The sequence below is a fragment of the Macaca thibetana genome, chromosome 14, assembly GCF_024542745.1.
Source record: "Macaca thibetana thibetana isolate TM-01 chromosome 14, ASM2454274v1, whole genome shotgun sequence".
NCBI classification, from domain to species: domain Eukaryota; kingdom Metazoa; phylum Chordata; class Mammalia; order Primates; family Cercopithecidae; genus Macaca; species Macaca thibetana.
Window position 1 is genome coordinate 29,235,171 of NC_065591.1, and position 14,583 is coordinate 29,249,753.

At 43.7% G+C, this 14,583-nt stretch overlaps 1 protein-coding gene across 3 annotated transcripts in view; it reads right to left on the bottom strand.

Annotated features, from left to right (window-relative positions):
• The window catches only part of LDLRAD3 (low density lipoprotein receptor class A domain containing 3), a 285,609-nt gene that overhangs the window by 215,934 nt on the left and 55,092 nt on the right, over positions 1-14,583 (bottom strand). The window lies entirely within an intron of this gene.

Sequence of the window (14,583 nt, forward strand, 5' to 3'; positions counted from 1 at the left end):
AGAGCCATACTACCACATCAGCCTTTAAAAAGAATTCAGGAGTTACAATGTACTGATATGGAAGAATAGCCACAATAGAGTCAGAAGGGAAAGAGCAAGTTGCAAAACAATATGTATAGCAGAATCCCATGTTTGTTCATCGCTAGAGATGTAGATGTATAGTACTGGTATTTATGTTTATATCTGCATCGTCTTAGAACACACACTCTGCAGGAAAGGAATTGAGAGGTCCTTTTAGAATGTGGGTGTATTTTCTATTGGCATCTTTTCTTCAGAACCAATTGCTTAAAATGTCACCATAGTAAATATGCCTGGAGAACTTATGAGAGCAGCCAAGATGATTTAGGGGAGAGGTTGCATAGCGCTGCTCATTATACAAATACATACACACAGAGAAAGATTTGCTCCTTTAACCTTAAGAAACAAAACCCAAAAGGAAACAGTCATCTTACTCACCAAATTACAAAATATTTTCAAGAAGCATTCCTTAAAGCACAAGAGAAGCAAGTTTGGGATAAGAGTACTCGATACAGTCAGAAACTAACAGTCCCAAATGCTGTCTTAAACTAAAAAGAAAAACTAAACAAGGAATCACTTAGAGAAACCTGTGGATGACTGCTTATTAATGAGTTATCATAGAAAATGACCCAAGGGCTATGTTTCCTTTTATTCCCTTTTAGAACACAAATGTATTCTATAAAAGCTCTTATGAGCCACCTTCCACAGCCACACTTCTCCCCTCCCTTCTGGCCAGCCCCACTCCCCACAAAAGGGCCATGCCTCAGTTGCCTGGGTGGGATGCTTCTGACTCTGACTAAGGGATGTAAACATCATTCGCCCTCTGCGGGGAATGTGGCAGGTCTCTCCAAATCTCGCTTGCCCTCCCTGTGAGCTCACAATTATAGCCTGCTCTGGACTCCCGTTTCCACGCTACTGGGTCTTCCAGGTGGCATTAGGCCACGATTTCTGCTGGAAAACAGAGGAGCTCATTCAAGGGTGCCTGGAATAAGAGTTCTGGAGTCTGGAGTCCAAGGCTTGTGGGATGTCGGGTTGCCAAGGTTTTGGAGTTGTCCTTGCAACCCAAGTGGGTGGAGGGTTATCCTACGACCCACCTCCTGGAAGACGAGGTGGAAACTATATCTTTTTAATGTGGAGTAAAAGAAGCCAGACATTCTTGCCAGTTCAAAAACAGAAGAAAGGAATCTGTGACGTTGGAAGTCAGGATAGTGGGGCGGGGGTGGGGAGGATGGAGTGAGGGCACCACCGGGGCTCTGGGGTTGGCAATGCTGTACTTCTTGAGCTAAGCCCTGCTTCCCCAGGTGTGTTTACTTCATGAAAATTCATAGAGCTCCCCAGTTAACATCTGCGCGCTCTTCGGTGCGTGTGTTAAGTTTCTATAAAAAGTTTACTTAAATAAAAAATAAAAACCATGTTTTTGAACAGCACAGCTGGCTCATAGACACCATTCCTCTCCTTTCTTCCTTCCACAGCCTGAGCCACCAGCAACCTCACTATCAAGTCCAAGGACTTCATAATGCAACGACAAGGGGTGGGGACGGGGACAGGCAATGTGAGGAGGGGCGGGGAATGGCATGTCCTGGATTTATTTTTAATTTATTCACTCATTTTCTCCGAATACTCAAAACAGCCCCACTCCTTTTCTGCAATGCCCAAAATGGCACGAGCCACACCCTGATAAACCCCAAGCATGCAAACTTCTCAGACCTGGCGCAAGGCTCTGCAGTGGCATCTACTGAAGCTCGCGTGAAGAGCCAAACTCTGGGATGCATTCAGAAAAGTCTACATGGTTGCTGTCGCTTCGGTTCCAAAATGAATCTGAACAGAGAGTAGGGGACTCGCCTCCTAGAAGCCAATTCCAGCTCCAGTTAAAATCCAACTCACTTTCCAAACTCTTCTGGGATTATTCTTTGTTATCAGGAATCTTAGGGGGGTCTTCACTGAACTTTTCCACCTAGTTTGTTTGGGGGCTCCCCCCCTTCTTTTGTTTAAACGTTTTTTATTTGTCTTTGACAAAAAATAAAAAATAAAAATAAAAATAAATCATAAAGCTTATAGCAAACTATACGGAGAGAAAAGCAATCCAGAATAATTTACGTTTGATGAGTCTACAGATTAGGCAACTGAATGCTGGTTTCTGCCTGCAGCCAAGGGAGGAGTCTGAACCTGGCTTTCTTCCTCTTTTTTGCCATAATAACTCTTTCAAAAAGGCACTGCCCTGTCACCACCCGTGCCAAGACAGATGTTCAGGAAGGAATCTGAACCCTGGGAAAGGAAGGCTGATTTCACCTCACCAGCAGAGTTTCTGCCACCTCCCCACTGCAGGCAGGAAAGCTGGCAGCAAGTGAGACAAGGGGAGTTGCGACTTTAAGAGCACTCCAGGCATTACCATCACTGCAGGTACCATGCACACCCCGTACTGCACCCTTCCAGCCACTTCCATTCCTTGGGCACAACAGAAGTCATCATTTCCCATAATGGTATTATACAGCATTTTCATTACAGGCCAGGCTGGTAATACCATTCCTTTGTATTTAGTACACAGCTTCATGCCGGTCATGCACCCCTGTCTGTCTATCTGTCTGTCTCTCTCTCTCTCAGATCAGCTTCTTGTGTTCCCACAAAACAAACAGCTTCTGTTCAAACTTCCGCCCAGAGCAACTCAATCTCCAGACACCTCCCCAACCCCAGTAAAAATCCCAAACTTGTGTAAACACGCAAAGGTCTGCTCAAAGCTCAGCCTCCAAGAACAGGGAGGCGTGGAAGGAACACCTCAGCGCACACTTGTCGGGCCCAAGAATCACAGGCCCACAGTTCAGCAGCAGGACACACAACCAAAACCACAGGAGGAAAGGTTCCAAAAGAAAGAACCAACTTAAGATTTTTTTACAAAGTATCTTTATGGAGGAAAAAAAAGGGGGTGTGCCTGCAAAGTCTACCTTGCCTTAGCTCTCCACCAAGGACTTCCTGATCCTAGCGGACAACACTTATCTACCGGGCAGCAGCAAAACTGGTGGATGGGAGGCAGAAAGACTTCAAGGCATCTGTAACAGCCACTGTCAATCACCCCAGCTAGACAGCAGGAAAAAACTCAGGCACGCTCCCCTGGGGGGTTGCAAACTCCTGAGAAGAAAAGGAAACAGACTTTGTAAAACACCATCCAAAGAAATAGACATCACTCCTAAAGAAAATGTGGCACATATACACCATGGAATACTATGTAGCCATAAAAGAGAATGAGTTCATGTCCTTTGCAGGGATGTGGATGAAGCTGGAAACCATCATTCTCGGCAAACTAACACAGGAACAGAAAACCAAACACCACATGTTCTCACTCATAAGTGGGAGCTGAACAATGAGAACACATGGACACAGGGAGGGGAACATCACACACAGGGGCCTGTCAGGGTATGGGGGGCGAGGGGAGGGAAAGCATCAGGACAAATACCTAATGTACGCAGGGCTTAAAACCTAGATGATGCGTAGACAGGTGCAGCAAACCACCATGGCACATGTATACCTATGTAACAAACCTGCACATTCTGCACATGTATCTTCGAACTTAAAGTAAAAAAAAAAAGAAGAAGAAGAAGAAGAAGAAACAGACATCATTCCTTCAAAGTCCCTTTGCATCAACAAGCTGCTGAGAGGCTAAGAAGGCCTGCTAATAAGCACACAATTTCAGAAAAAAACGTATTATTACCAAACTGCCCCTATGAATCAGGCATTATCCTCAGCACTGCTCAAAGGACAAGAGATAAGAACACTCAGCAATATTTGGAAAACAAAATATTTCTCAGGTGGCCTGTACAAATAAGGAACAGCATTTCTCTCTCTAAATATACCAAATATAATCACCTTTGGGCAAGCCGATTTATGCAGGTGGACATTTTTTATATTTCAAAATTAACAGGCAACTTTAGAACTATAATGGAGGTAGAATTGAAACTGCATAAATTTCCATCCTCTGCTCCCAAACATCTGACTTTTTTCTTTTCAACTTTTCCATCCAGTTTTTTTCCAGTTTCAAACTTCCCAGAAGTTCACATCTTTAAATACAACAGTCCTCCCTCTTTTGCAGTTTCGTTTTTTGCAGTTTCAGTTACCCTCAGTCAATGGACTTCTGAAAATATTAATGGAAAATTCCAAAAATAAACCATTCATAAGTTCTGAATTGTGCTCCATTCTGAGCGGTGTGATGAAATCTCGTGTCATCCTGCTGTGTCCTGCCCAGGATATGAATATTCCCTTTATCCAGCGTACACACACTGTCTACACTATCTGCCTATTAGTCACTTAGGAACGGTCTCAGTTATCAGATCAACTGCCTCTGTCTTGTAATGTTTGTATTTCAGCAACCAATTTTTTTTTAATAATGGCCCCAAAGCACAAGAGGAATGATGCTGATAACTCAGGTATGCCAAAGAGAAGCTGTAAAGTGCTTCCTTTAAGTGAAAAGGTGAAAGTTCTCGACTTAGTAAGGAAAGAAAAGAAAAATCTTATGCTGAGGTTGCTAAGATGTACATTACGAACAAATTTTCTATCTGTGAAATTGTGAAGAAGGAAAAAGAATTTGTGCTAGTTTTGCTGTCACACCTCAAACTGCAAAAGTTACAGCCAGAGTGTGTGATAAGTGCTTAGTTAGGACGGAAAAGGCATTACATTTGTGAGTGGAACACATGGACAGAAATAGGTTCCAACTGACAGCAATTTGGTACCATATTCGGTTTCAAGCATCCACTGGGGGTCTTGAGATGTATCCCCAAAGATAAGGGGTCTTGAGACTACTACAGAATATATTAATCAGAATTCCTAACCCCTAGAGACTTCAGAATATAGAAGAATGGCAATCTAAACTGATTAAAATTAATAGTAAGAAACCACTTTCAAAGAAAATAGCGAACTACTATGACCCTGCCTGCCTTCTTCCCCCCAGTTATGCAGTCAGACTATGAAGTCAAACAGTCACGATGCTGGTGACAGGCCGCCACTCAGACTTCCCTTAGACGTGATGCTTGCATTCGTGGAGCACCCACTATGTGTTAGAGCCTGCACTGGTGCTTTCTGTTTGTCATTTAATCCACACTACATCCCTACTCGGTAGCTACTTATGCCCATTTTCCAGATGAGGAAATTGAGGTTCAAGATGACAAGCTAGGTAATGAGAACTAGGATGCAAATCAGGCTCTAACTGGCTCCCTACATCGCTTTCCAACTGACCTCTGCTATGTCCCCAAAATAGCAGAATAGACCTGTTGATGAAGAATACATAAGTTACAATTGCTTATGGTTCTCTCTCCACCCTTTCAAAATTTATAATATCAGTATTATTGAGGTAGCAGAACTTTTGATACACAAATCCCAAATTAATTATACATCTACAGTGTTGAAGGACCGCCCAAATCTAGACTACTGCAACGACCACTGTGTTCTCGCTGCTAAAATTCCTAGCCAGTGATCTCCTCAACAATGACATTTTTCACTGCTTGGGGCCATGGAACAAGATATTTATATTTAATAGGTGCCCGCTGCCTATCGCATGCTCTGTTTTGTAGTAAGCACTCATTCAACTAACTGATTCATTCACTTACCCAAAAAGAAAGCATTAGACACCTACTATACTCAAGGCTGCAGGGAATACAAGACTTGAGCACATCAAAAACCTACTGTTGAGCAGGAGAGAAGAGTGTGCACCTAAAGGGCTATAAAATTACAATTATTTTATAATTATAAAAGTTGGAAGTCATAAATGCCACAGAAGAAAACAGGAAACAGAACGTAAGAATTACTAATGAGGGGCTGGGCACGGTGGCTCACACCTGTAATCCCAGCACTTTGGGAGGCCGAGGCAGGCAGATCACCTGAGGTTGGGAGTTCGAGACCAGCCTGACCAACATGGAGAAACCCCATCTCTACTAAAAATACAAAGTCAGCCAGGCATGGTGGCGCTTGCCTGTAATCCCAGCTACTCAGGAGGCTGAGGCAGGAGAATCACTTGAACCTTGGAAGCAGAGGTTGCGGTGAGCCGAGATTGCGCCATTGCACTCCAGCCTGGGCAACAAGCGCGAAACTCTGTCTCACAAAAAAAAAAAAAAAAAATTACTAAGGAGGCGGAAATTTAATCCGGGGGAAGCATCATGGAATGCTGCATAGAATAATTTCCAATCAGGCCGGTTTGTAGGTTGGGTACGATGCAGACCTCCATTCCGAATGAAACACTGAGCTAAATGGAGGCATGAAAGCAAACAGTCATGGAGAAGAGGATATAAGGGTGGGAAAAGCTTTAAGTGCCAGGCTATGGACTTGACTTTATACACAAGGAGAAGTCAACATCATCCGTTTTTGAGCAAGGGAGTGACATGAGATGAGTAATGCTTCAGACAGGTTAACCTGGCAGCCCTATGTAGAAAGAGACTGGGAAAGAAAAGTAATAAGAAAAAACAATTCGGAAGCTATTGGAAATTTTTAGGCATCCATTTGGGAATCAAAAACTTGGGTCTATCTTCACTAATCCAAAACATATTCTTCTTCTAATAAGAAATATTATGAAGGGCTGGGCAAACTTAAAAGTAAATAAATCTATTTAGTCTCTGACTATTTGCTGAAGGCAGAGACAACTCAAGTCATCAATCTCTGGCTTTGGAAAACAGCAGATGGTATTTTTGGCAGCAGATCCACTGTCCTAGTTATATGTTTTGCTAAGGCTAATGCTGTACTTTGTTTGCATTTCTTCTGCCTGCACCATTGGAGCAAGGGGCAAGCAATCCTAAAATGTAACAAGCAATACAGAAAGCTATCCTGGGCTTCAAATTTTAACACTCAGATACTCCAGACACAAATACAATAAAGTAGGTTATATTCTTCAGTCCCTTTTCCTGATAGTATATTTCAAGGCCTGAGCACTTTGTCAATAATTCTGACCAGTTTCCTTCAAATCTTCAAAACCCCAAAGACAACAAGTGAGATAAAAGCAAGGAGTAGAATCCAATCATGAGTGGCTATGTAAACAAAGCTGGAGAATTCCTGATACTGGTTACAGATTTCTGGAAAACTTCTTTGTAAGAAAAATAAAACAATCTTTTTGAAAACTGTGTTTTTTGTAGACCTGCCTTTTTGATGTGCTCCTTTCCATAATAATGGGAAAAAATGTTACAGGAAATAAAGTGACTCACAGCATTTTCTGCATGGATTAAATTTCTGCAACTTTCGGTAAGCAAATCAGCAACAGAACGAATGGCATTTGCATTTCAGCAACACCCAATCCACTTATAAGGATGACAGTGATTATAGTGGAGGTGGGAAACCCATTCTTTCCTAAAGAATCTAATTTCATCTTCCCAATTCCACTTTACATCTTTCAGCAGAAACCTCTGGCTAGGGGGAAATCCATTTCTATTCTGACAGAAACTAATTTTTCAAGTATGTAAGTGAAAATAATACAGGACTGTCTCCTCCAACGCTATTCTTAGCCCTCTGTAAATCCGGGGGACCAGGATAGCCAACCAGATCATGCAAAGGGAGTTCATCAAAAGCCCTGCCTATAATGACTGCTCCCAGACCAGGGGGTCCAAACTATGGTTCGGAAGCATTTTATTTAATAATATTAAAAGGTCTGTCTCAGAGCAAAAAAAGGGAGTTTCCTGGGAAGCACTGCCAAGGTAAGGAAATGAACTCTTGAGGAAAGTTCTAGAAAGAAAAAGGGAGGAGTACCCACAGATATGAGTTGGGGAAAGGATGGACATTTCAACAGTATAAAATCCATGTCACTGGATACCAGGAAGCCAGGATAAAAGCGAAGGTGTGTACTTACTTGGGCCTTGATCTCAGAGTGTTGGAGAAGAGAGAAAAAAATACAAAGGAGGGAGATACCTGGCACTGTCCCCATGTGGAAACAAAGGAAGGTAAGAGAATGGTCAATTAAAAGGAATAAAAAGACGATATATATTATTTTCATAACCAAAGCTGTAGGAGATGGCTATAATCCCCACAGTTGTAATGCTGCTGTAAAAACATGTTTTTAAAAATAAGGCCTCAGTGGAAATCGAAATCCAAGCTGGAAAGCCTACAAGGAAAACAAGGCAGTACTTCTTCCTTGAACAGCACAGTTTCCTGTGAATACACAGTGAATAAGAGCGGATTCATTTCTTAAAAAGACAAAACGAAGGCCTCAATTCTCTTGAATATGCTTATTAATATTTAGCCAGTTAAACACAGGCCTTTCCCAGTTGCAGATTGCCAGCCCATAAATATTTACTAGGAATTGACACAAGCACGTACAGAGAGAGATAAAATATATATATACATATTCATTCTTTCTCAACCCATAGGACTGGGACACCCATAGAATTGTCTGCATATCTACAAACCCAATATTGCAATAGGAACATTTAAAGCTATGTTTCTTGACCCCAGCAAACTTCCGGGAGAAAAGATCCCTCTCCCCAGATTCTAAACTCCTCGTTATATTTTCTCAAGGCTTGAAGAAGTCCCAACACCAAATAGACGAATGCTACCGTCTTCCATGAATCCTGGAGTTGGGATGGAGAAGGCTTTCCCTGAGGTACAACCGCACTCTCATCAAAGCAAAATCTGTATCTAATCCACATTTTCAGGCCTCAGGTACACATTCAAATGGCTTTTTGAAAAAATTTAGGATTTGACCCAATTTGTTTACCCATTCTGCCCAGTTTGTGTCCCCAAGTGTTCTTTACAAACGACAAATAATATGCCCTCCTCACATAAAAATGGCCCTAATGATAACTACCATTTATGGGGTATTCACCATGTGCCAGAGCCTTTACAAGCATCTAGTATTTATAACAACTTTAATCAAAAGACTCATTAGCTCCCTTTCACAAAGGAAAAGAGACCTCTCAGGTAGGGCTAAACAGTCCACCAGAGGTCACGTGGAATAAATTGAGGGTCTGGGATTTCTACAAGAGCTGGGTCTGCCTAAACTTTATTTCATCTTCACTCAATTCTTTTATCTGGCCACAAAAACATAGCCATGGAAAAACTCAACCATCTCACACCCGCTTCCCAGCACCTGAACTACAAGCCTACATTGCAGCCTGTCGGATTCTCCTGCCAGTTTCCCCCCAGAAAGAAAATTTACGAGGATTTTACTAAAATCACTGGTCTTCAGAGGCTGCAAAGTGACTTCTAGTTTTAAAAACTAACAAGAGTCTCCCCCAGAGCTGATTATTAGGGCTGATGCTGCTCATAAAACGTACCATAAAACCATTTCTGTCCTAATAGTTTTGTGTTTTCCTTTTCCAGAGTGCTGGCTGAGGAGGACTGCTGCAGAAATGCCTTCCCAAGCCGCAGGTCCTTCCACACCCAGGCAAGCCTCAGGACTGCCTTTGCCTCTTCCCTCCCTTGCCTTTATCAGATTCTCTCCAGTATGCACAAAGGAAACATGATTAACCAGCCTCCCTACCAGAGGGTGATCTCAGATGGGTCCCAGGAGCGGGTTCTAATTTACTTAAGCGATGAGTCTCTCCAGTTACTCAATCCTACAATACTGGCCAGGAGATGTAATTGCAAAGCAGGTAGGCTAGACTCACCAATCTGCCAATTCAGTGCCAACAAACGTTGCAAATTACAGGGTATAAATTTAGCAGGGTGGGTCCTGACACACATTCCTGCAAATTACACCTTCTCTCGCTAGTAGAAAGTACATTAATTACTTCGGGTGCATGTACGACTTCCACTTACTCGGAGCTTTCTGGAAAGCTATGAGCAACTCAGAGTAATCCATGAAGAGTGAAGTATAAATAAATAACGACTGCTGGAGGAGGTGGGATTTTTCCAAAGCTCTTGGAATCAGAATTGTTAACTTTCTCCCCCACAGACTGAGAGAGTCACTGAGGCCCACTGTGTGGGGCTGGGGACAGAGTGACCCAGGTCAAGGCACAAATATGGGACCAGCAGGGCTGAACCTTGAGCAGGGTGGTGGCAATGAAGCAGCCATTTCCTCCCTCTTGGGCTAAAAGTGCTACTTCCTCTGCAAGAAGGGGAATGGTTGACATTTGGAGCAAGGCAGATGCAGTCAGAAGTAAGGTCTGAATCCACGGGCTTGAGCCCATAAGGTAATTTCACCTTGTATGATAACAGTGGAGCACTACTTATGCACCAGGCACTGAGCTAAATATCTACATCCTGCATTGTCACGGGTTTGCTCACCACCACCATGTGATAGAGGAAGGAACCAGTGCTAAGTTTACAGAGGAGAAAACTAAGGCTCAGAGAGTTCAAAAACTTGCCCAAGGAAACACAATCAGACAGTCATGGAACCCAGATCTGTTTGACTCTAAAACCCACACTCTTAAACACTAGGAACTGCAGCAGCTGTGAAGAGGCAGCCAGCCCAAGATGCCCCATCTGGGATTTGAGGAGGGGGAACCACCATCCCACATCCATTCAGTAACTCCTACCTCCTATGTCCCTGGCACACAGCTCAGCGCTTTCACCAAGCCTGTTCCATTTAATTCTCAGAAGAACTCTGGCAGGCATCTCATCCCCTTGACTGCACCCATAAGGAAACCAAGGCTGGGAAAAATCAAGAGCATCCAGCTAGTGAGTAGAAAAGCCAACATTTTAATTCATCCATATGCTTCCTAAAGTCATGGCTTTTACCCTAATCTGAGTTAACTGTAACTCTGGTAACTATGGTGCCTACATGATTTAGGGAATAAAGAAGGATTAAACAGAATCAAACTGCTGGGGCTAGAGGAAAATACTTAATGGTGCTACCCACAAGGTCTCTGAGCCCATATTTCCTGTGGGATGAGGAATGAGTAGGCCATTTTCAGGTCACATGTATAGTGGGCAAGGGTGGCAGTTTTTTTAAGTTACTCAACATCTCAGATATGGTTTGGATTTGTGTCCTTGTCCAACTCTCATGTCGAATTGGAGGAGGGGCCTAGTAGGAGGTGACGGAATCATGGGGGTGGATTTCCCCCTTGCTGCTCTTGTAACAGCAAGTTCTCAAGAGATCTGATGCTTTAAACATGTGTGGCACTTCCCCCTTTGCTCTCTCTCTCTCCTGCCACCATGTGAAGAAGGTCCTTGCTCTCTCTTCACCTTCCACCATGATTTTAAGTTGCCTGAGGCCTCCTAGTCATGCTTCGTGTTAAGCCTGCAGAGCTGAGAGTAAATTAGCCTTTTCTTCATAAATTACCCAGTCTAAGGCAGTTCTTTATAGGAGTGTGAAAATGAACTAATACAGAATATGGGTACCAGGAGTGGGGCACTGCTATAAAGATACCAGAAAATGTGAAAGTGACTTTCGAACTGGGTAATGGGCAGAGGCTGGAACAGTTTGGAAGGCTCAGAAGGCAGCTGGAAGATGTGGGAAAGTTTGGAACTTCCTAGAGACTTGTTGAATGGTCTTGACCAAAATGTTGATCGTGACGTGGACAATGAAGTCTGGACTGAGGAGGTCTCAGATGGAGATGAGGAACTTACTGGGAACTGGAGTAAAGGTCACTCTTGCTATGCTTTAGCAAACAGACTGGCAGCATTCTGCCACTGCCCTAGAGATCTGTGGAACTTTGAACTTGAGAGAGATGATTTAGGGTATCTCACAGAAGAAATTTCTAAGCAGCAAAGCATTCATGACCTGGCTGTTTCTAAAAGTGTATGCTCATATGCATGAACGAAGAGATTATCCGAAATTGTAATTTATATTTAAAAAGGAAGCAGAGCATAAAAGTTAGGAAAATTTGCAGCCCGGCCATGTGGTAGAAAAGAAAACCCTATTTTCTGGAAAGAAATTCAACCCTGCTGCAGAAGTTTGCATAAGTAAAGCAGAGCTGAATGTTAATAGCCAAGACAATGGGGGAAATATCTCCAGGGCATTTCAGAGAACTTCACAGCAGCCCCTCCCATCACAGGCCAGGAGGGAAAAATGGTTTCGTGAGTGGGGCCCAGGATTCAGTTGCTCTCTGCAGCCCTGGGACATGGTGCCCTGTGTCCTAGCCACTCCAGCTCCAGCTAAAAGGGGCCAAGGTACAGCTCAAGCTGTGGCTTCAGAGGGTGCAAGCTTCAAGCCTTGCCAACTTTCACATGGTGTTGGACCTGTGGGTGTACAGAAGGCAACCTCTAGAAGGGAACCTCTGTCTAGATTTCAGAGGATGTATGGAAACTCCTGGATGTCCAGGCAGAAGTCTGCTGCAGGGGCAGAGACCTCATACAGAACCTCTACTAGGGCAATGTAGAGGGGAAATGTGGGGTTGGAGCCCCTACACGCAGTCCCCACTGGGGCACTGCCTAGTGGAGCTGTGAGAAGGGGGTCACCATTTTTCAGACCCCAGAATGGTAGATCCACTGACTGCTTGCACCATGCACCTGGAAAAGCCACAGGCACTCAATGCCAGCCTGTGAAAGCTGCCATGGGGGCTGTACCCTGCAGACTCACACAGGCAGAGCTGCCCAAGGTCTTGAGAGCCCACCTTTTGCATCGGTGTGCCCTGAATGTGAGACATGGCATCAAAGGGGATTATTTTGGAGCTTTAAGATTTAATGACTGCCCTACTAGGTTTCAGACATGTGTGGGGATTATAGACCCATTTTTTCAGTCAATTTTCCCCACTTGGAACAAAAGCATTCACCCAATACCTGTATCTCCACTGTATCTTGGAAGCAACTAACTTGATTTTGATTTTACAGGCTCATAGGCAGAAGGGATTTACTTTGTCTGAGATAAGACTTTGAACTGTGACCTTCTGAGTGAATGCTGAAATGAGTTAAGACTAGGGGACTGTTGAGAAGGGATAATTGTATTTTGCAATGTGAAAAGGACATGAAATTCGGGAGGGGTCAGGGGTGCAATAATATGGTTTGGATGTGTGCCCCCACCCAAGTGTCATGTCGTATTGGAGGAGAGGCCTGGTGGAAAGTGACTGGATCATCGGGGAGATTTCCCCCTTGCTGTTCTTGTGATAGTGAGTGAGTTCTCATGAGATCTGATGGTTTAAAAGTGTGTGGCACTTCCCCCTTCTCTCTCTCCCTCCTGCCACCATGTGAATAAGGTGCTTGCTTCCCCTTTGCCTTCCACCATGATTGTAAGCTTCCTGAGGCCTCCCAGTCATGCTTTCTGTAAAGCCTATGGAACTCTGAGTCAATTAAACCTCTTTTCTTCATAAATTACCTAGTCTCAGGTGGTTCTTTATAGCAATGTGAAAATGTACTAATACAATATCCATTCTTCTCCTACTTTATTTGAATCACTGCTCTCTCAGTGGCCATAATGTAATAGGACCAGAGTCGGAGGTTCTACCCTTTCTAGCCAAAGTGAGATCACGTAATCTAAGCTGAACTAACATGATGCTCCCTCTCTGGAGAGTGACTCTTTAGAACAGGGACAAAAGCATTCCATCCCTTCCAAGAGGCAGGATGTGACAGGGTTCATTTTTGCTGTAAGACTCTATCAACACTCTCTCACTTTCCCTCCAAGTCCACTCCACTTGGAAGCTCATAGGCCTTCTGACTGGAAGGACTTAGACTTCAACAGGAAAGGCTGAGAAAATACAGTTAATATGGAAGAAAAGCAACACACCCCATTCACAGTGGCAAAATCTGTGTGTAGTCTCTACTGAAACAGAAAAGGGTATTAGAACAGAACCTGGCAGCTTCCAGACCTTGACACACACTCACACTAATATGAGATACTTCCTGGACCAGCCAGGCCAGGTTAAGATCAGTCTTGGCCATTAGAAGAGTGACCTGTCACAGCCAGATCACCCTCTCATCACCTCTGATATTGATAGGGCATTTTCTCTTTATCAGCAGCATTTGGTGGCTTAATTAAACTTGGAATTCTTGAGCACTCAAAGTTATGACCTCAATCCTGACTTCAGGAAATTGCACATTCTTTGTCTTAATTGGAAATGTGTATGGTTTTCCCTAACAAAATGTGATGGTAACCTAATAATACATGCAAGGTTACTCTATATGTCAGAAAGCAAAGGGATAAATGGGCCCTGTTGAGTAGGAAATAGGTGTTTTTACATATTCCATTCGTAGGATGCCTGTGAGCTTCTATGGCATAAATCCCACGTTATTATTTAGGCAGTCCATCTCTAATTCTTTTCTACCAGAAAGTGGGAAGCAAGGCAGTAGGTGTGCCATAGGGGCCCTTCCCCACTGAAGCAAGCCAGGCTAAAATCATTTTTGCAAGCTATTTATTGGGAATAACATTTCTGACTTCCCTTGACCTTGTCCAATTCGATGACACTCACTGTCCTAAAGCCAGGTGAGGTTCCAGTGGACCCTCTGTAGTCCAGGAGGGGCCTGATGAAGATCCAGTGTGACCCTGGGTGGCTGGTAAGATAAGCCAGAGTTAGAAAAAGCACCAGGAGATGATGTTAGCTGAGGGTATCAATGGGGCCTTTGAGATGATCGCACGTGCACAGGCAGGACGGTCACAGGAACAGAATCATGCAGCACCAGCTCCAACTCTAGTCATTGAAGGGAAGATGAGAATGACACAGGAAGGAGTGATAACACATACACAAAACAGTGAGCTCTAAGCTCCTGACCTATAGGGGCCAGTGCCAGGCA